This window comes from Anomaloglossus baeobatrachus, unplaced genomic scaffold (assembly GCF_048569485.1).
Source record: "Anomaloglossus baeobatrachus isolate aAnoBae1 unplaced genomic scaffold, aAnoBae1.hap1 Scaffold_168, whole genome shotgun sequence".
NCBI classification, from domain to species: domain Eukaryota; kingdom Metazoa; phylum Chordata; class Amphibia; order Anura; family Aromobatidae; genus Anomaloglossus; species Anomaloglossus baeobatrachus.
The window spans coordinates 86,645-107,211 of record NW_027441938.1 but is presented as its reverse complement, the minus strand read 5'-3'; positions in this window follow the sequence as shown (position 1 = coordinate 107,211).

Below are 20,567 nucleotides of genomic sequence, written 5' to 3'. Positions count from 1 at the left end.
AGCTTAACGGGTCAGTGCGGTGGGGTCACAGGACGGAGGGTTGGAGATACTGTCACTCAGGGCTGTTGCAGCAGTGTTGCGGCTCAGGAGGGTCAGCTATACTGGGGGCTAAGGGGTGTTGCAGTGGGCACCATTGACCCTGCCAGCGGGCAGCAGACCCCATTGAACCTGCCAGCGGACTGCGGGCTCCATTGAGCTGGGCACCGGTTAACGCGATAGACTTCACGAAAATGGCTGCCATAGTGGTGCTTGCGCAGATTGAGATCTCGGAGAGTCAAGATCTCAATCTGCGCACACACTGCTTCTGCAGCCATTTTCTTGAAGTCTATCTCGTCAACCGCCAACCGGCTCAAGGGAGCCGGCTGGCTGGTTCAATGGTGCCTGCCGCAACACCCATGATTCCCCCAGTATTACTTACCCTCCTGAGCTGCTACACCCCAGAGCCATAAGTTTTGTTAACCTTCCGTCCTGTGACCCTCCTGAGCTGCGGATACCCCCATCCTCTGAGATTGCAACATCGCCAACCCAGCCTCCGGAGCCACTCTGCTGCCACTGGTGAGCTAATTAATATAAGGCACTAGGATTATAAGACGGACCAACATTTGAACATTAAAAATGTTTTTTTTTTTCAATTTTCCTTCTCTAAATTTGGGGTGCGTCTTATAATCTTAGGTTTATACTTGAGTCAATAAGTTTATTCTGTTTTTATAGTAAAATTAGGTGCCTCGGATTATACTTGGGTCGACTTATACTCAAGTATAAACCGATTCCCTACTAATTACCTTGTTAAGGACATTAAGATGAGAATTTCAATATTTTCAGATGATGCTAAGCAAGGTAAATAACACAGAGGAGGCTGATTTGGGGCAGTTAGAGGCCTGAACCAAGAAATGATAATTGAACGGTACAGAGATATATGTAAGGTCATTCACTGGGCCTGAAGAAGTAAATTGTACAATTAAGTACTAAATGATAAAACCGTACGTGAAATTGCCACCGGAAAAGACTTGGTCGTGTTGGTGGATAATGAACTCAACTTTATTGTCAAGTGTCAGGCAGATGATGCAAAGGCAAATAAAGTGATGGCATGCATTAATAGAGGCATATATGCTTCTGAAAGAACATAGTGTTGCCTCTATGCACGCCGCTAGTTTGGCCACACTTTGGGTTCTAGTAAAGTATACAAATAAGAAGCACATATAGTAGCTGAACTAGATCATGTGCAGAGAGGAGCAACCAGGTTAAAAAGGGACTGGTTAAACTACACTACCAAGACAGGTTATCAAACAGGCTTCTTCAGTTTGATAAAAAGTTCTCTAGTGGCGATCTTTTTGCAATCTAAGAATATGTGAAGGAACAGTATAGAGCTCTTTCTAATGATATTTTTATACATAGGCCTGCAACAATGATAAGTGGGGATCATCTACATCTAGAATGAAAAGGTTTCTACATCATCATCATCATGATCATCACAGATGGTGAATCTTTACTCAGTGATATTACGAAATTCTAAGAATCATTGAATGGTAGAGTTGGAGGGGACCTCAAGGGCCATCGGGTCCAACCCCCTGTGAGTGCAGGTTTTCCTAAATCGTCCCGGCTATATGGTTATCCAGTTTCTGCTTGAAGATTTCCATTGATGGAGAGCTCACTAACTTCCGTGGTAGCCTTTTCCACTTTTTGACTGCCCTCACTGTCAGAAAGGTTTTCCTAATGTCTAATCATTATCTCTTTCCTTGCCACTACTGAATTCTTTGCCACACATTGATGAGATGGTCAGTTAATTAAGTTTAAAAATGTTACTAGATTTCTGCAGATGAAACATTGATCCACAAAAATTCTCTTTGCTACCTCTTCTTCCCAAAAATAAGACTTTCCCTGAAAATAAGCCCTAGCAGGCTTTGTGGAGTCTTCTTAAAATATAATCCCTACTCCAAAAATAAGCTCTAGTTGTGGTTCATTTTTGATTACCATATTAATAGTATTCTGAAATAGGGCTTGGGCAGCCCTTTGAGGATATGTAACATTTATTGCTGTATGTTGCCCCATTGTGTTGCTGTAAGCCCCAGAAAATATATGGTCGCGTCGCACACTGGCTGTTAATGTAAAATTAACCCCTTTTCCCTCCCATAATCCCTCCCAAAAATAATGTAAGACCCTGCCTTATTTTTGGGAAAAATACAGTATATGTGTCGTCAGGACAGATTTTTTTTCTTAATATCAAAATGTTAGGATTATTGATTGGCCGTAATGAACCGTGTCTTTTTTCAATGGTGACAATTATAAAACGTCTACAAAAATCTTAGGAGTGATTTTAAGGAACAGCGATATCATTTTAAGCATGGTCATTTAAAGGGGTTATCCGGCTTCTTTTGACTTTTTTTTTATTACCGTATTGGGCTACATTGGGGCAGGTAAGTAGATAGAGACCACTTACCTGCCCCGCTGTTAGCCCCTCTCTCCCGGCTCAGAGTGCTCATGTGACCGCTCCTGCCGAGATTTTGCTGCTTCCAGTCATTTCATGTCAACATGGGCAGGACCATGTTGATATGCAAATATGGAACAGCATGTCGCCTCCCTGCTGGGCGGCTGCAGTGCAATGAGCCTCGCCCCCCTTCCCTGCACCCTCCCACACATTCCCCCGCACCCCTTACTCTCCCCGCAACCTCCCCCTGCACTGTTGTGGGGTCCGTGACCTGGGGGAGGGGCCTGGCGGAGGCTGCCGTGGTGTCAGCGCCAGCACCGGGCCCCTGCTCAGGATCGCACATTCAAATGCACTGGCATCACAGATCACAGATGTGTGCGGTGCAGAGCCATATGTGTGCGTGTGCGGTGCAGAGCCATATGTGTGCGTGTGCGGTGCAGAGCCATATGTGTGCATGTGGGGTGCAGAGCCATATGTGTGCATGTGGGGTGCAGAGCCCGATGTGGTGTGGGGTGCAGAGCCCGATGTTGTGTGGGGTGCAGAGCCCGATGTGGTGTGCGGTGCAGAGCCCGATGTGGTGTGCAGTGCAGAGCCCGATGTGGTGTGGGGTGCAGAGCCCGATGTGGTGTGGGGTGCAGAGCCCGATGTGGTGTGGGGTGCAGAGCCCGATGTGGTGTGGGGTGCAGAGCCCGATGTGGTGTGGGGTGCAGAGCCCGATGTGGTGTGGGGTGCAGAGCCCGATGTGGGGCTGTTATTTGCAATGCTGTAGTGATAACAGGTCAGGTGCTGGGGAAGAATACTGACATGGAATATGTGTGCAAGGGGCGGGCAGGGGGCGAGGCTGGACAGTGAGGGCAGGCAGGGGGCGAGCCTGGACACTGAGGCCGGGCAGTGCCAGCTCTGACTGAGGTTTTGCACAGGAAGTGGTCATGTTTGCTAGAGCTGAATGTAAACAAAGAGCTGCAGATAATAAAGGGTGAATTCAAGAGGAACAAAAGTTAGAAAACAAAAAATAACAATGTAGGGGTGTTTTATATGACAATACAGCACAGATTAGCTTACCAAAAATTTTTGAGTTTATGTCGGACAACCCCTTTAATAGGAGCCAGACACATAGGTACATAGGTTAATTCAAGACTGAGCTCAGATACCAATATTGTAATTATCATTAGGTCTATAGGGTAAAAGGAACAGAGCCAGCTACAAGAGACGATACAAAAACACCCATATGACCAGAGGTTCTATACAGCAAAACGATGCTTCGTCAGCCACCTTATGTGGCAGATATTACAAGTACCTTTTATATCTACATATACAATGCAGCTTGGCCCACTTTTTACACTTTATTTGCTTTAAAAACGACAAGAAAAAACACCCCTTAGGCTATGTGCGCATGGTGCGTTTTTCGTGGCGTTTATGCAAATTTTTCGGATGCGTTTTTGGTCTTAGAACTGCATGACTTTGCTTCCCCAGCAAAGTCTATAGGGGGCTTTTCACGCAATGACATCGCTAACGAGATGTCGTTGGGAATTCGTGCCGCACATCCGGCCTCGTTAGCGACGTCGTTGCTTGTGAAACGTACGAACGACCGCTAACGATCAAAATTACTCACCTAATCGTTGATCGTTGACACGTCGTTCTAATCCCAAATATCGTTGCTGTTGCAGGATGCAGGTTGTTCGTCGTTCCTGCGGCAGCACACATCGCTATGTGTGACACCCCAGGAACAAGGAACAACACCTTACCTGCGTCCTCCGGCAACGAGGTGGACGTCACTTTCTTTCGGCTGCTCTTCACCCCTCTGCTTCTATTGAACAGCTGCCGTGTGACGTCACTGTGACGCCCCACGAACCGCCCCCTTAGAAAGGAGGCGGTTTGCGGGCCACAGCGACGTCGCTAGGCAGGTAAGTCTGTGTGATGCGTCCTAGCGATGTTGTGCGCCACGAGCAGCCATTTGCCCGTGACGCACAACCGACGGGGGCGGGTGCTTTCACCAGCGACATCGCTAGCGATGTCGCTGCATGTGAAGCGACCTTAAGAGTTTTCATTTTTGCTGTCCGCACAGTGCAGTTTTGTTTTAGGTGCATTTTTGTGGTGACCACAAAGATGCAACGTGTTAATTCTTTCTGCGTTTTTGCCAGCGTTTTTCACCCATGCAATGCATTTCAAAAAACGCAGCAACAAAAACGCGGCAAAAAAACCATGCGGTTTTTTATGCCTTTTTTTTTACCGCGGATGCGTTGTTGTGCATTTTTTAGCGCCCAAAAATGCTGCATCTTTGGGGTCACAAAAAAGGCAATGTGCGCACATAGCCTTACTTCTCCATATAAAACTGGAGGCCTATGGAGGTTTATTAAAGCCCCATATACCTGAATGGAGGAACTATTACATCACTATGGTGGTGTGCAGTAAACTTATGGTACATCTATAAGATTTTCCCAAATTGATCTATTTTTAATTATTATTTTTATAGAATAGTAAAACTTTTGGAAATAATACTTTTACAATGTTTTGCACCATCTTGTGTAAATTATGAAAAAACTATGAATGTGACTGATGTATTAATTATTCAAATATATTAACCATATTGCATAATTAAATTCATACAAGTTCACAAATATACATATTATTATTATTACTACTATTATTTATTATTATAGCGCCATTTATTCCATGGCACTTTACAAGTGAAAGAGGGTATACGTACAACAATCATTAACAATACAAAACAGACAGGTACTGGAGGAGAGAGGACCCTGCCCGCGAGGGCTCACAGTCTACAAGGAATGGGTGACAGTACAATAGGTGAGGACAGAGCTGGTTGCTCAGTGGTGTCCTGAACAAAAGCGGGCTTTACACGCTACGATATATCTAACGAGATGTCGGCGGGGTTACGTCGTAAGTGACGCACATCCGGCATCGTTTGTGATATCGTAGTGTGTGACGACAGCTACGTGCGATGGTGAACGAGCAGAAATACTCACCTTCTCATTCATCGTTGACACGTTGCTCATTTTCAAAAAAATCGAACGTCCCGTTGTTCATTGTTCCCGAGGCAGCATACATTGCTCCGTGTGACACCCCGGGAACGATGAACACAGCTTACCTGCGTCCCGCCAGCAATGCTGAAGGAAGGAGGTGGGCGAGATGTTTATGGTAGGTAGGGGAGATTTTGATATGCTGAGGTAGAGCGTTCCAGAGTATGGAGGAGGCACGGGAAAAATCTTATATGAGATTGAAGGAAGAGGACATAGGAGAGGAGTAGATCTTGTGAGGATCTGAGGTTGCGTGCAGGTAGGTACCGGGAGACTAGGTCACAGATGAAAGGAGGAGACAGGTTGTGGATGGCTTTGTACAGTCATATGAAAAAGTTTGGGCACCCCTATTAATGTTAACCTTTTTTCTTTTTAACAATTTGGGTTTTTGCAACAGCTATTTCAGTTTCATATATCGAATAACTGATGGTAATATTTCTGGATTGAAATGAGGTTTATTGTACTAACAGAAAATGTGCAATTCGCATTTAACCCCTTCAGCCCACTTTCCGTTTTTGCGTTTTTGTTTTTTGCTCCCCTTCTTCCGAGAGCCGTAACATTTTTATTTTTCCGTCAATCTTGCCATATAAGGGCTTGTTTTTTGCGGGACAAGTTGTACTTTTAAATGAAGCCATAAGTTTTACCATATGGTGTACTGGAAAACAGCAAACAAATTCCAAGTGTGGAAAAACTGCAAAAAACGTGTGATGGCACAATAGTTTTTGGGATGTTTTATTCACGGTGTTCACTATATGGTAAAACTGATATGTGGGTATGATGCCTGAGGTCGGTGTGAGTTTGTAGACACCAAACAGGTATAGGTTTACTTGTATCTAAGGGGTTAACAAAAATTCACAAGCTTGTCCAATAAAAGTGGCGTACATTTTGCGCCATTTTCCGAAACCCGTAGAGTTCTCATTTTTTGGGATCTATGGTTCAGTGACAGCTTATTTTTTGCATCTTGAGCTGACGTTTCTAATGGTACAATTTTTGCGCAGATGCTACGTTTTGATCGCCTGTTATTGCATTTTGCGTAAAACTTGCGGTGATCAAAAAACGTAACTTTGGCGTTTGGAATTTTTTTGCCACTACGCTGTTTACCAATTAGATTAATTGATTTTATATTTTGATAGATCGGGCATTTCTGAACGCGGCGATACTAAATATGTGTATATCTATTTATTTTTTAACCCTTTAATTTTCAATGGGGGAAAAAGGGGTGATTTGAACTTTTAGGTTTTTTTTTATTTTTTAAAACTTTTTTTTACTTTTTTTTTAATTTTACTAGTCCCCCTAGGGGGCTATAGTGATCAGCAATACGATCGCTCTTATCTTTCTGCTGATCATAGCTATACAGCTGTAAACAGCAGATACAGTCACTTCCTGTTTCACTCTGCTCCGGGCCGGGTGAAAACAAAAAGTGAAACGTCGTAGCTGCAGGCGTCATCACATGACTCTGTGCTACGATGGCAACCACCGAAAGTCACGTGATCACTCACGTGACCTCCGGTGGGGGCAGCGGTAAGTGAAAATCTTCACCGCGCGTATATACATCTCGCTGCCAGACTTTGGCAGCGAGATGTAAGGGGTTAATGTTACGGGTGGAATGCGATTCCACTCATAACATGCAGGCACACATGTCAGCTGTTGAAAACAGCTGATATGTGTGCCGATCCACGCCGCCTGCCCGCGGCATTGGGCGGGGCTTAACGGGACACGCTCCATGACGGATATATCCGTCCATGGTCGTGAAGGGGTTAAACAAGGGGTTAAACAAAATTTGACCCGTGCAAAAGTATGGGCACCTCAACATAAAAGTGACATTAATATTTTGTAGATCCTCCTTTTGCAAAAATAACAGCCTCTAGTCGCTTCCTGTAACTTTTAATGAGTTCCTGGATCCTGGATGAAGGTATATTTGACCATTCCTGTTTACAAAACAATTCCAGTTCAGTTAAGTTTGATGGTCGCCAAGCATGGACAGCACGCTTCAAATCATTCACAGATTTTCAATGATATTCAGGTCTGGGGACTGGGATGGCCATTCCAGAACATTGTAATTGTTCCTCTGCATGAATGCCTGAGTAGATTTGTAGCGGTGTTTTGGATCATTGTCTTGCTGAAATATCCATCCCCTGCGTAACTTCAACTTTGTCACTGATTCTTGCACATTATTGTCAAGAATCTGCTGATACTGAGTTGAATCCATGCAACCCTCAACTTTAACAAGATTCCCGGTGCCGGCACACAGCCCCAAAGCATGATGGAACCTCCACCAAATTTTTCTGTGGGTAGCAAGTGCTTTTCTTGGAATGCCGTGTTTTTTTGCCTCCATGCATAACGCCTTTTTGTATGACCAAACAACTCAATCTTTGTTTCATCAGTCCACAGGATCTTCTTCTTCCAAAATGTAACTGGCTTGTCCAAATGTGCTTTTGCATACCTCAGGCGACTCTGTTTGTGGCGTGCTTGCAGAAATGGCTTCTTTCGCATCACTCTTCCATACAGCTTCTCCTTGTGCAACGTGCGCTGTATTGTTGACTGATGCACATTGACACCATCTGCAGCAAGATGATGCTGCAGGTCTTTGGAGGTGGTCTGTGGATTGTCCTTGACTGTTCTCACCATTCTTCTCTGCCTTTCTGATATTTTTCTTGGCCTGCCACTTCTGGGCTTAACAAGAACTGTACCTGTGTTCTTCCATTTCCTTACTATGTCCTCACAGTGGAAACTGACAGTTTAAATCTCTGAGACAACTTTTAGTATCCTTCCCCTGAACAACTATGTTAAATAATCTTTGTTTTCAGATCATTTGAGAGTTGTTTTGAGGAGCCCATGATGCCACTCTTCATAGAAGATTGAAATAAGAGATCAACTTGCAAGTGGCCACCTTAAATACCTTTTCTAATGATTGGATACATCTGCCTATGAAGTTCAAAGCTCAATGAGGTTACAAAACCAATTTAGTGCTTTAGTAAGTCAGTAAAAAGTAGTTAGGAGTGTTCAAATCAAGAAATTGATAAGGTTGCCCATACTTTTTCACCGGTTAAATTTTGTTTAAATGTGGATTGCACATTTTCTGTAAGTACAATAAACCTAATTTCAATCCAGAAATATTACTCAGTCCATCAGTTATTAGATATATGAAACTGAAATAGCTGCTGCAAAAAGCCAAATTGTTATAAAGAAAAAAAGGTTAACATTAATAGGGGTGCCCAAACTTTTTCATATGACTGTATGTCATGGTCAATGTTTTGAACTGGAGTCTTAGGGCGATGGGAAGCCAGTGAAGGGATTGGCAGAATGGCGAGGCCAGGGAATAGTGTACCGCCCCGCGGCCTCGGCTGCGACCTCCGAGCCGCTCGGGTCCGGGCTCGTGTATGTCGGTGGCTCGAGCGCCTCCGGACCTGGGGGTCACGTCGCTGTGTAAGGGGTGTAGTGGCGGTGCACGCAGGGGTTGTGGGGTGGTTGTGTTGTACAGTTCGTGACGCCACCCACGGGTGGTGGTGATGATGGACACCACCGCTGCGGTGAAGGTACGGGGGCTCGTCCGGGATCGGTGTAGTGGCGCAGCTTGGTGTTAAGCCCTCCGTGGGTAGGGGCAGTGTGTCCTGGGGCCCGGTAGTGAGGTTGCAGGGCGCGGGGGTTGCGGTGCGGTGCGATGCCCGAGGGCACTGGTGTACTCACGATTAAACCACACAGAGTCACTGGTAAACCAAATGGGGTGACAAACGGGGCCCGCAGCCGGCTGCAGTTTCTCCAGATCGGTTCTCCTGCACCTGCATGTGATCTTGGCTACTGTGCCTGGGCACGGGTAGCCCGCTCCCTGGCGTATATGTGTCGGAGGAGCCCGTTTGCCTGCAGACGCTGGCCCCTTGGATCTCTGGCCTCTGGCGGTGGCTCCTTTCCGGACGGATTGGGCTGCTGCCTTCAATCGGGACTTAGGTGGGAATGAACACCTGAGGTCCAGACCGCAATCAGTTGATTTGACTATGGTGGTGGCTTATAGCCTAGTTCGGGGTCTGAGTACCCTCCTTGGTGCTCCGGTATCCAGTTAGCTCCCCGGTTCGGTTCTGGTGGGCCACTACCCTGTCCCGGTCCCTTACGGTTCCGCCGGTCGTATTCCCGGTCTCCTGCAGGCGGCCACTACCGTCTGCCTGCCTGACTGATCTGGGGTCCTAGGCTCCAGCTCAGGCCCCAAGCAGAACTCACTCCTCTCACTCCTCTCTCCTAACTCAGTCTCTATCTACTTGTGTTTTTCTGCCTCAGGCCAGCAGACTCCTCGGTGGGCGTGTCTATCCGCCTGACTCCACCCACCTGGTGTGCCTGTCTGACTCTGAGGGAGGCAATCAGGTCTTTTGGTTGACTGATGGTACATTACTGGGGTGGGGGTGTATGTGGTGAGTGTAATGACCTGTGACCCCTGGGGTGCCCAGGGCATCACAATAGCAAGGGGAGAGGTGGATTAAGCGGCCCGCATATCAGACTTATTGATTAGTTAGTCAATTTTGCTGCTTTCTGCAATAGTAAAGTAATTTTCAAGCTTCGCTTTTACCTGTGTGAACCTAGCCAGGCAAATATACCGCAATGTGAAAAGCGGGAGCAAACCTCATATATAATATGTCCCACCATTAAATCCTGTGCTTTCCCCCAATCCAGTGGTTATTATTCTACTTGATGACTCATTGTCCCTGCACTCAGGTGTGAGTGATGTGCTGGCTCATAGTCTATGCCCGCAGGGGGGAAAGAATCATTGTATTTGCACATTCTTTGCGTTCTTAATAGGCTTTTAAGTGGGACTATTCTTCTGTGCCTGAGGATCCTGTGACACTACAAGCCAGACAGCCCCCAGCTTGTAAATGTGTCACCACAGTGTTGTCACCAACAGGGACGTTAACACTTTCATTGCCACAAAATGATATTCTACATTTACATGTTCCTTAAAGCTTGCCATTGACCAATTAGCTCTTGATCCAAACAGACCTCCAATATACTTTTCTTTACACTGCAATACACTAAAAAATGTGACACGTGATTTGTCATTATTCTTCCTATGGAAAGTTTTTCTCACGTTCCTGAACGTGTATATAATTTCCATATTTCCCTTTTAGGAGGCTCATAATTTGGAAATTGTTCTATCATAGGCAGAGACTTTTTTACATGTCATACCTCATCATGTTTCCCGCCCATGATGAATACGTGATTGGACACCGAGGCTTTATCACATAATGGAGAAGACACATGAGAATCCTTCTGGAAGACCTGCATGTTGGGGGGTTTCAGTAGGCTTTTGTGTCCCCACAGTAGATTTGCCACTGCTTTCTGGAATCTGGGAGGTCTACCCTTTTTCCAAGAACCTCATGAATGTCTTGCAAGAGTTGATAACTCTAAGCTTCTTCGATAATGAAATGCTATAATCAAATAATTTATTCTGTAATAAGGAACAATTAAAACAATTCCTATACATGTTACAAACAACCAGATATAGAAGTTAGAGAAACCTCTAAGTTTCTAGAGTGCCCCTAAGGACTTGCTCACACCACCGAATAACACGAAGGTTACAATGCTTGTTTCCCATAAGAACTATGTCAGCAGAATAGCTTACCTTTAGGTGTGGGTCACAGCACAGTCAAAGCCACAAAAACGTATATCTTAGAATAACATATCATCAAGCTTATGTAAATGTATGAAATTCTTGTTTTGATTCTGACCAATCTGACCAACACGGGTTCAGAAGGGATTTTCTTCTTTCAAGGGCAAATGATTTCCATACTACTTCCCTTCATTCATATCTTCTCCCATTCCTCACTTGATGTGATATGTAACGTTTCTGTAGAAACATCCATATGTAACATAGCAAAGATTTAGATACTAAGGAAAAAAGCTATATACAGTAAGTTAATAACACTTATGTACAAATAGACAAGTACTAAAATAAATATTCATTTGATGCATATTAATAAAAGATGAGCCAATCAAATCTACAGGAAACATAAAAAATGGCCCCTACGATTCTACACATTACCTTGGGCGAGGCCAGGTGGGCTTCCCCATAAGGGAGATTATCATAGTCTGTATAAAAGCAAAGGCAGTGATTGTAGCAGCTCTTTTGGGGTGAATCTGGAGAGTGAGAGGACTTCACAAATCATGGCTTAGCAAAAGACATAGGGAGAGAAAGCCACAAAACATTGTACAAATTCTACACAGTGTATGTTGCACAACAGCAATGAAAAGTGGTTACCTTGTTCTTAGCCATACAGTTGAAACCAGAAGTTTACATACACTATCTAGGACACATCTACATGTTATTCTTACTATCTGACATGAAATCTGAATAAACCTTTCCTGTTTTAAGTCAGTTAGGAACCAAAATTATTTATATTTCCAAATACCAGAATGAGAGAGAGAATGTTTTAAAGCATTTTTATTACTTTCTGCAAAGTCAAAAGTTTACATACATTTCATTAGTATTTGGTATCATTTCCCTTAAACTGTATGACGGGTCAAACATTTTGGATGTGTACCGCCCCTGCAGCAGTCGCACTGCTTGGATCCGGGGGTTACCGTGGCTCGAGGGTCTCCGGACTCAGGGGCTCGCGGCCACTTCATATGAAAAGGGGGCTATTTACAAGGGGAGAGTTTGTTACGCCACCCGTGATTCGTGGTCAGGGGAGTATCACCGCTGCCAATGGGAGTACCCGGGGGAGATTGAGTGCCGCAGCCAGATGATGTTCTCTCCACGGGCAGGGGAGGCCCCGGGACTCGGGATGATGAGGTGTAGGGGAGCGTGGTGCAGGCAGGACGCAGGGGAGGACAACATACTCACTCAGGCCGTGTTGGTGTCGGTGCGACCATTAAGCAGATTCTGACAAAGGAGTAAACCAAGTCTCTGAATGCCGCTGCCGCTTTAGGGGAGCTCGTCCGGGAATACGCTCCCGTTGGTATTGCTGATGGTCTGAAGCCTGCCTCTATGCACTTTGTATTTTAGAAGTTCTGGTGACCCATCAGCATGAAGCTGTCGGGGTCCCGTCCCCCACAGTTAAGTAAAGGATCTATGCTCTCGATGGCTGACACTTGTGATTTCAGTGGGCCACATAAGCTGGAAAGCCCTATCCCCCTCGTTGTGTTGTTCTCTGAGCTCTTGGGACAGTTGATAGAGAGACTATACTCCGCAGGTTAATTATCAGGTTGCGTGAAGCTACTCGCTGATCTAGGGTCCAGTACCCCACCGTGCTTGGTACCGGTTCAGTTACTAGGTACTTTGGTGCCGACCATTCTCCAAAACTAAGTCTGGCCACCCTTCTCCAATACATTGCGACTGGGTCTCCGACTCATCCAGGCCCCTACCACCATATGCGACCTAGCCAAAAGTCCCCAGGGAGCTCCAACTCCCAGCTCCTCACTCTTTGAGGGCTACACTGAACTGGCTAAGCTCTGCTATCACTGAATTCCTCCCACCAGTCTGCCTGACCCCTTAGCAGATGGCCCTGTTCCAGCCAGACCACCTACTGGTGTGTCTGAGAGGGTGTGGTGTGAGGTGTGGCTAGGATTTGAGTGCTGCTGGAAGCAATGCTAAAGGTTGAGATCTCAGACCCATGGGGGGTTGAGCTCTGCATCAGAAGAGAAAGGAGTGCAGTTCCCTGTGACATCCTGGGGCGTCACATTCCCCCTTGGTTAAACGTAGCTCGTCACCGAGCTACAGGACACACAGAGGATTTTTTTTTGTTTTAACTGAAAGAAAGAATAACAAGTTATGCACACTTATTCATTCCTCACAGGGGAGGCACAATACTTAAACGTTACGTTAACTCTCAGCTAATAGCAGCTAATAAAACATTATAAAACACAATATTTAACATTGTAGCCGGGTTCCGCTACCGTTACTCTCTAAGGTAGTCGGGGGCAGTAGCGGGAGCTGATACAACTTCCTCATTCACCACAGCATATTTGTTAACTTCCAGGGTGTACCAGCCCCGCTCCCCACACTGCCAGAAATAATAAACCAGGTCACCTGGCTTTAGGTTTCTGTCGGGGTGTCCTCTAGGAAGCTGCTCGGCCACATCCCTCCTGAAAATGAACACTCCATCAGCAAGGCCTGGCTCCGCGATAAACCCCCAGCCCTCAATGAGGTCAAAGCGCACCACTTGGTCACGGTACCGTGGACCTCTGACATGGAAGGTAGCCTTTCTTAAGGGATCCTTCTCTGTCTTGGTGCTGGCAGCGATCTCCTGCCAGCGCCGCTCTCTGTTGGCAATTCCGGTATGCAGCTGGTGCTGCAGCCTTTCCCAATAGGAGGCGCTAACATCTGGTTCCGCCTCCTCTATGGGAACTGGCTGTAAGTAAACTCCTGCGGCCCCGGCGGCTCACGGGAGGCTGCGCGGCGGTGGAACCGGCATCTCAAGAGGCTCCACCTCCGCTGTGGTAGATAAAGGAATCGGCTCTTCCGCAGTCAGGATAGCAGAGTCCAGGTGCTCCATACCTGGGTACAGGCACGGTGATGCGGCTGGGTCTTGTCGGGCCAATGATGGGACCGGAAGCATTGCCGCCTGGTCTGGCTGGTGGTGAGGCCAGAGGCATCGTGGCCTGGTCGCTTTCTGCTGGAGCTGAAGGTTCAGCTGCCGGTGTTGGGGGTAGCGACTCGCCATCCGCCGAGGGCGAGGGTACCGGTGGCTGGGTGATCGTGGTGGCCGGGGGCAGACCGGATCCCGTGGCTGGGTAGGCCGGGTCAACTGGGACTGGGTAGCTACTTACCCGCTCCACGTGCGAGGCCTCCATCTCACGAGCCCGCTCTGCCACAGCTAGGCCACTCATTTCCTCCCTCCAGTGATCCAGGATGTAGAGGAACTGCGTCCGCATCCTCCTGCTGAGCTGCTCGGTCACTTCTTCAATCCAGGTCGCGGTCCCAGGAGCAGCATGCTCTGGTGACCAGTCCCTTGCTGCCGCCATCTTGCCTCTGCGGTGTCCAGGAACTTTATGGGCAGAGTCCTGGCATCCCTGCTCCACTTCTTCTGCTACATCCCGTTACCCCCCTTGGTTTTTGGCAGCCAGCTCTCCAGCTTCCGGCTGCGCTTACAGGACCAGGGGCGGAGCTTCAGCTTCGCGCACTTTTGGTCAGGAAGATGGCGTTTTGGCGCCAAAGATGGTGGAAAATGGCGGGAACCAACTTTAGACACCACAGCTTGGATTTTTTTCATGGCGCACGTCACCTAGGTTAGTGGGCCCAGTCCGAATGCTGTTTGTGATGCCAGAAATTTGAGGTGTGCCGCCCCTGCAGCAGTCTCACTGCTCGGATTTGGGGGTTACCGTGGCTCGAGGGTCTCCGGATCCGGGGGCTCTCGGCCACTTCAAATGAAAAGGGGGCTATTTACAAGGGGATAGTTCGTGATGCCACCCGTGGTTCGCGGTCAGGGGAGTACCGCCGCTACTGATGGGACTACCCGGGGGAGATGGAGTGGGGCAGCCAGATGACGTTCACTACATGGGCAGGGGAGGCCCCGGGACTCGGGATGATGAGGTGTAGGGGAGCGTGGTGCAGGCAGGATGCAGGGGAGGACAGCGTACTCACTCAGGCCCTGTTGGTGTTGGTGCGACCATTAAGCCGATTCTGACACAGGAGTAAACCAAGTCTCTGAATGCCGCTGCCACTTTAGGGGAGCTCGTCCAGGAATCCGTTCCCGTTGGTATTGCTGATGGTCTGAAGCCCGCCTCCATGCACTTTGTATTTTAGATGTTCTGGTGACCCTTCGGCCTGAAGCTGTCAGGGTCTCACTCCCTACAGTTAAGTAAAGGAGCTGTGCTCTTGATGGTTGACACTTGGGATTTTAGTGGGCCGCATAAGCTGGAAAGCCCTGTCCCCCTCGTTGTTTTGTTGCCTTTGATCTCTGAGCTCTTTGGGACATTTCATAAAGAGACTATCCTCCGCAGGTTAATTTTCAGGTTGCGTGAAGCTACTCCCTGATCTAGGGTTCAGTACCCTGCCGTGCTCGGTACCGGTTCAGTTACTAGGTACTCCGGTGCTGACCATTCTCCAACACTAAGTCTGGCCACCCTTCTCCAATACACTGCGACTGGGTCTCCGACTCCTCCGGTCCGAGACCACCGTCTGTGACCTAGCCAAAAGTCCCCAGGGAGCTCCAACTCCCAGCTCCTCACTCTTTGAGGGCTACACTGAACTGACTAAGCTCTGCTATCACTGAATTCCTCCCACCAGTCTGCCTGACCCCTAGGCGGGTGGCCCTGTTCCAGCTAGACCACGTACTGGTGTGCCTGACAGGGTGTGATGTGAGGTGGGGATAGGATTTGAGTGCTGCTGGAAGCAATACTAAAGGTTGAGATCCCAGAACCATGGGGGGTTGAGCTCTGCACCAGAAGAGAAAGGAGTGCAGTTCCCTGTGACACCCTGATAGATTCAGGGGCGTCACATTCCCCCTTGGTTAAATGTAGCTCGTCCCCGAGCTACAGGACACGCAGAGGATTTTTTTTGTTTGTTTTAACTGAAAGAAAGAATAATAAGTTATGCATACTTATTCATCCCTCATAGGGGAGGCACAATACTTAAACGTTACGTTAACTCTCAGAGTTCAATTACTAAAAACAACAGGGAACGCTACTGGTTGTAGCAGTATTCAGTGTCTCAGCCTGCTCTGCTGTAGCCCCTTCCTGCAACAGTCCATTCCCATTGTCCCTCTACCTTCAACCCGCCACCCAAACAACATGGATCCTTGATGCCACCTCTAATCCTGGTGGACACCCCTTTTCCAGGTACCTTGGCAGTCCCCAGTGACAGTGTTGAAGTCCTGGAGGTGTAAAAGACGACCCTGGTGGGCGCACAAGGCGCAACTTTATACAATAGCACAAGTTCGTGCTGGCTTCTGCCAGTCCTGCAGCCATGGTCCATATTTAATAACGAAAGATAAAACAGGGTCCATGCACCAGGTGGAAACATTAATCAGGTTAAGCATTCGGGTAATTATCAGTTAATCAGCACTCTTGCAACATTTCCCTTATCATTGGTTCTCAAAGTTGCAATAGCAGCTAATAAAACATTATAAAACACAACATTTAACATTGTAGCCTGGTTCCGCTACCGTTACTCTCTAAGGTAGTCGGGGGCAGTTGCGGGAGCTGTTACAACTTCCTCATTCATCACAGCATATTTGTTAACTTCCAGGGCGTACCAACCTCGCTCCCCACACTGCCGGAAATAAGAAACCGGGTCACCCGGCTTTAGGTTTTTGTCAGGGTGTCCTCTAGAAATGTGCTCGGCCACATCCCTCCTGGAAACGAACACTCCCACGGCAAGGCCTGGCTCCGCCATGAACCCCCAGCCCTTAATGGGGTCAAAGCGCACCACTTGGCCACGGTACCGCGCACCTCTGACATGGAAGGTAGCCCTTCTTAAGGGATCCTTCTCTCTCTTGGTGCGGGCAGCGATCTCCTGCCAGCGCCGTTCTCTGGTGGCAATTTCAGTATGCAGCTGGTGCTGCTGTCTTTCCCAATAGGAGGCGCTAATATCGGGTTCCGCGTCCTCTATGGGAACTGGCTGTAAGTAGACTCCTGTGGCCCCGACGGCTCACGGGAGGCTGCACGGCAGTGGAACCGGCATCTCAAGAGGCTCCACCTCCGCTGTGGTAGATAAAGGAATCGGCTGTTCCGCAGTCAGGATAGCAGAGTCCGGGTGCTCCGTACCGGGGTACGGGCCCGGTGATGCGTCCGGGTCTGGTGGGGCCGATGATGGGACCGGAAACGTTGCCGCCTGGTCTGGTCTGGCTGGTGCTGAGGCCAGAGACGTCGTGGCCTGCTCGCTTTCTGCTGGAGCTGAAGGTTCAGCTGCCGGTGTTGGGGGTAGCGACTTGGCGTCTGCCGAGGGTGAGAATACCGGTGGCTGGGTGATTGTGGTGGCCGGGGGCAGACCGGATCCTGCGGCCGGCTAGGTCGGGTCAACCGGGACTGGGTAGCTGCTTAGCCACTCCACGTGCGGAGCCTCCATCTCACGGGCCCGCACTGCCACAGCTAAGCCACTCTTTTCCTCCCTCCCATGATCCAGGATGTAGAGGAACTGCGTCTGCATCCTCCTGCTGAGCTGCTCGGTTTCTTCTTCAATCCAGGTCGCGGTCCCGGGAGCAGCACGCTCTGGTGACCAGCCCCTTGCTGCCGCCATCTTGCCTCTGCGGTGTCCAGGAACTTTATGGGCAGAGTCCTGGCGTCCCTGCTCCACTTCTGCTGCTACATCCCATTACGCCACTTTGGTTTTCGTCAGCCAGCTCTCCAGATTCCGGCTGCGCTCACAGGACCAGGGGCGGAGCTTCAGCTTCACGCACTTTTGGTCAGGAAGATGGCTTTTGGCGCCAAAGATGGCGGAAAATGGCGGGAACCAACTTTTGACACCACAGCTTGGATTTTTTTCAAGGCGCACGTCACCCAGGTTAGTGGGCCCAGTCTGAATCCTGTTCGTGATGCCAGAAATTTGAGGTGTGTTGCCCCTGCAGCAGTCTCACTGCTCGGATCCTGGGGTTACTGTGGCTCGAGGGTCTCCGTACCCAGGGGCTCGTGGCTACTTCAAATGAAAAGGGGGCTATTTACAAGGGGAGAGTTTGTGATGCCACCCGTGGTTCGTGGTCAGGGGAGTACCGTCGCTGCCGATGGGAGTACCCGGGGGAGATGGAGTGGGGCAGCCAGATGACGTTCCCTCCAGGGGCAGGGGAGGCCCCGGACTCGGGATGATGAGGTGTAGGGGAGCGTGGTGCAGGCAGGATGCAGGGGAGGACAGCGTACTCACTCAGGCCCTGTTGGTGTCGGTGCGACCATTAAGCCAATTCTGACACAGGAGTAAACCAAGTCTCTGAATGCCGCTGCCACTTTAGGGGAGCTCGTCCAGGAATCCGCTCCCGTTGGTATTGCTGATGGTCTGAAGCCCGCCTCCATGCACTTTGTATTTTAGATGTTGTGGTGACCCCTCGGCCTGAAGCTGTCGGGGTCCCGCTCCCTACAGTTAAGTAAAGGAACTGTGCTCTCGATGGCTGACACTTGGGATTTCAGTGGGCTGCATAAGCTGGAAAACCCTATCCCCCTTGTTGTGTTGTTGCCTTCGATCTCTGAGCTCTTGGGAACAGTTCATAGAGAGACTATCCTCCGCAGGTTAATTATCAGGTTGCGTGAAGCTACTCCCTGATCTAGGGTCCAGTACCCTGCCGTGCTCGGTACCGGTTCAGTTACTAGGTACTTCGCTGTGGACCATTCTCCAAAACTAAGTCTGGCCACTCTTCTCCAATACCCTGTGACCGGGTCTCCGACTCCTCCGGTCCCAGACCACAGTCTGCGACCTAGCCAAAAGTCCCCAGGAAGCTCCAACTCCAAGCTCCTCACTCTTTGAGGGCTACACTGAACTGACTAAGCTCTACTCTCCACTTCCTCTCACTGACTTCCTCCCTCCCACCAATTTGCCTGACCCCTAGGCGGGTGGCCTTGTTCCAGCTACACCACCCACTGGTGTGCCTGACAGGGTGTGGTGTGAGGTGTGGCTTGGATTTGAGTGCTGCTGTAAGCAATACCAAAGGTTGAGATCCCAGAACCATGGGGGGTTGAGCTCTGCACCAGAAGAGAAAGGAGTGCAGTTCCCTGTGACACCCTGATAGATACAGGGACGTCACAGATGTCCTTCCACAAGCTTCTCATAATAGTTGGTAGGAATTTGGGCCCATTCCTTCTGACAGAACTGATGTATCTGAGCCATGTTTGTAGGTTGCCTTGCTCGCACCTGCCTTTTCAGCTTTGCAGATACATTTTAAATAGGATGCAGATCAGGGCTTTATGATGGCCACTCTAAAACAATGACTTTGTTATCCTTAAGTTTCTTTGTAACAGGTTGGGTAGTATGCTTCGTGTCATTGTTCCTTTGGAAGACCCATTTCCACCCAAGTTTTAAGTTCCTGGCTGATGGTATGAGATGCTGCTTCAGTATTGCTACATAGTCTTTTTTCCTCATGATGCCATCTATTTTGTGAAGTGCACCTGTCTCTCCTGCAGCAAAACAACCCCACAACACGATGCTGCCACCCCAATGTTCCACAGTTGGGATGGTGTTCTTCGGCTTCAAATCTTCTCCCTTTTTCCTACAAACGTAACAATGGTCATTATGGCCAAACAGTTAGTTCTCTCTCTCTCTCTGTGGTTTATTCTGATTTCATGTCAGATGGTGAGAAAAACAAGCAGATGTGTCTTTTTAGATATTGTATGTAAACTTTTGGTTTCAGCTGTATATGTTTAGGTCACTTTAACATTACAAAGATTGTGCTTATATGAAAGAGCTTGAAAGGAGTTGGATACAATCCTAGGAATCCTCCAAGTGTTAAAGGGAATCCATCAGCATGGTTTTGCTATGTCATTTGAATACAGTATGATGTAGGGGCTGAGACACTGATTTTAGTAATGTGTCACTTATTAGGCTGTGTGCTGTTGTGAGGTAAATCCGGAGATATGACGATAAATCATGATATTCAAGTATGTCAGGAAGCCCTCTCCTGGTGTCACCCCCCCTTTCCTTCACACAACTTGTTTAGCAACCCATTCCATGGCCATGTCCTGTAATATGGAAATGAGGTGGTGTGGGAACAATGGACACAGGATGACTCCCTGCCGTCACCCTGTAGTAGGAGCTGCTAGCTAGTTAGCAAGGCTATGGAAATAGCCAGACAGAACGACTCCAGTAAAAAATGGTTCATATCTCGCAAGCCATATTTCCGATAAATATGGCAACCATAAAAATGGTGTCTCCGCATGCGGGCGATGCTGGCACACCCTTTTTATGGGAGCAGGACATTGGGAAATGCCCCAGGCGTGATATCAGCCAATGGGGAACTGGCAGACAGGTCATGAGTCCCCTCGTTCTGTAGCTAAATTCATAACTGTCACAATGAGAGCATTGGCGTCTGCCTACGACGCTCCCAGGCAAAGTTATGGCCAATATCCCCTTTGCTGGATAATTCTGATCCATGCAGGGGGAGTGGCAGTGCTTCCCTGTGAGGTCACTAAGGTAGGAGGGGACCTGGATCTGCCCAGGTTGATAACCCTACTTCGGCCATTTTCCAGCGTTCTTTCGCTGGGGGTCA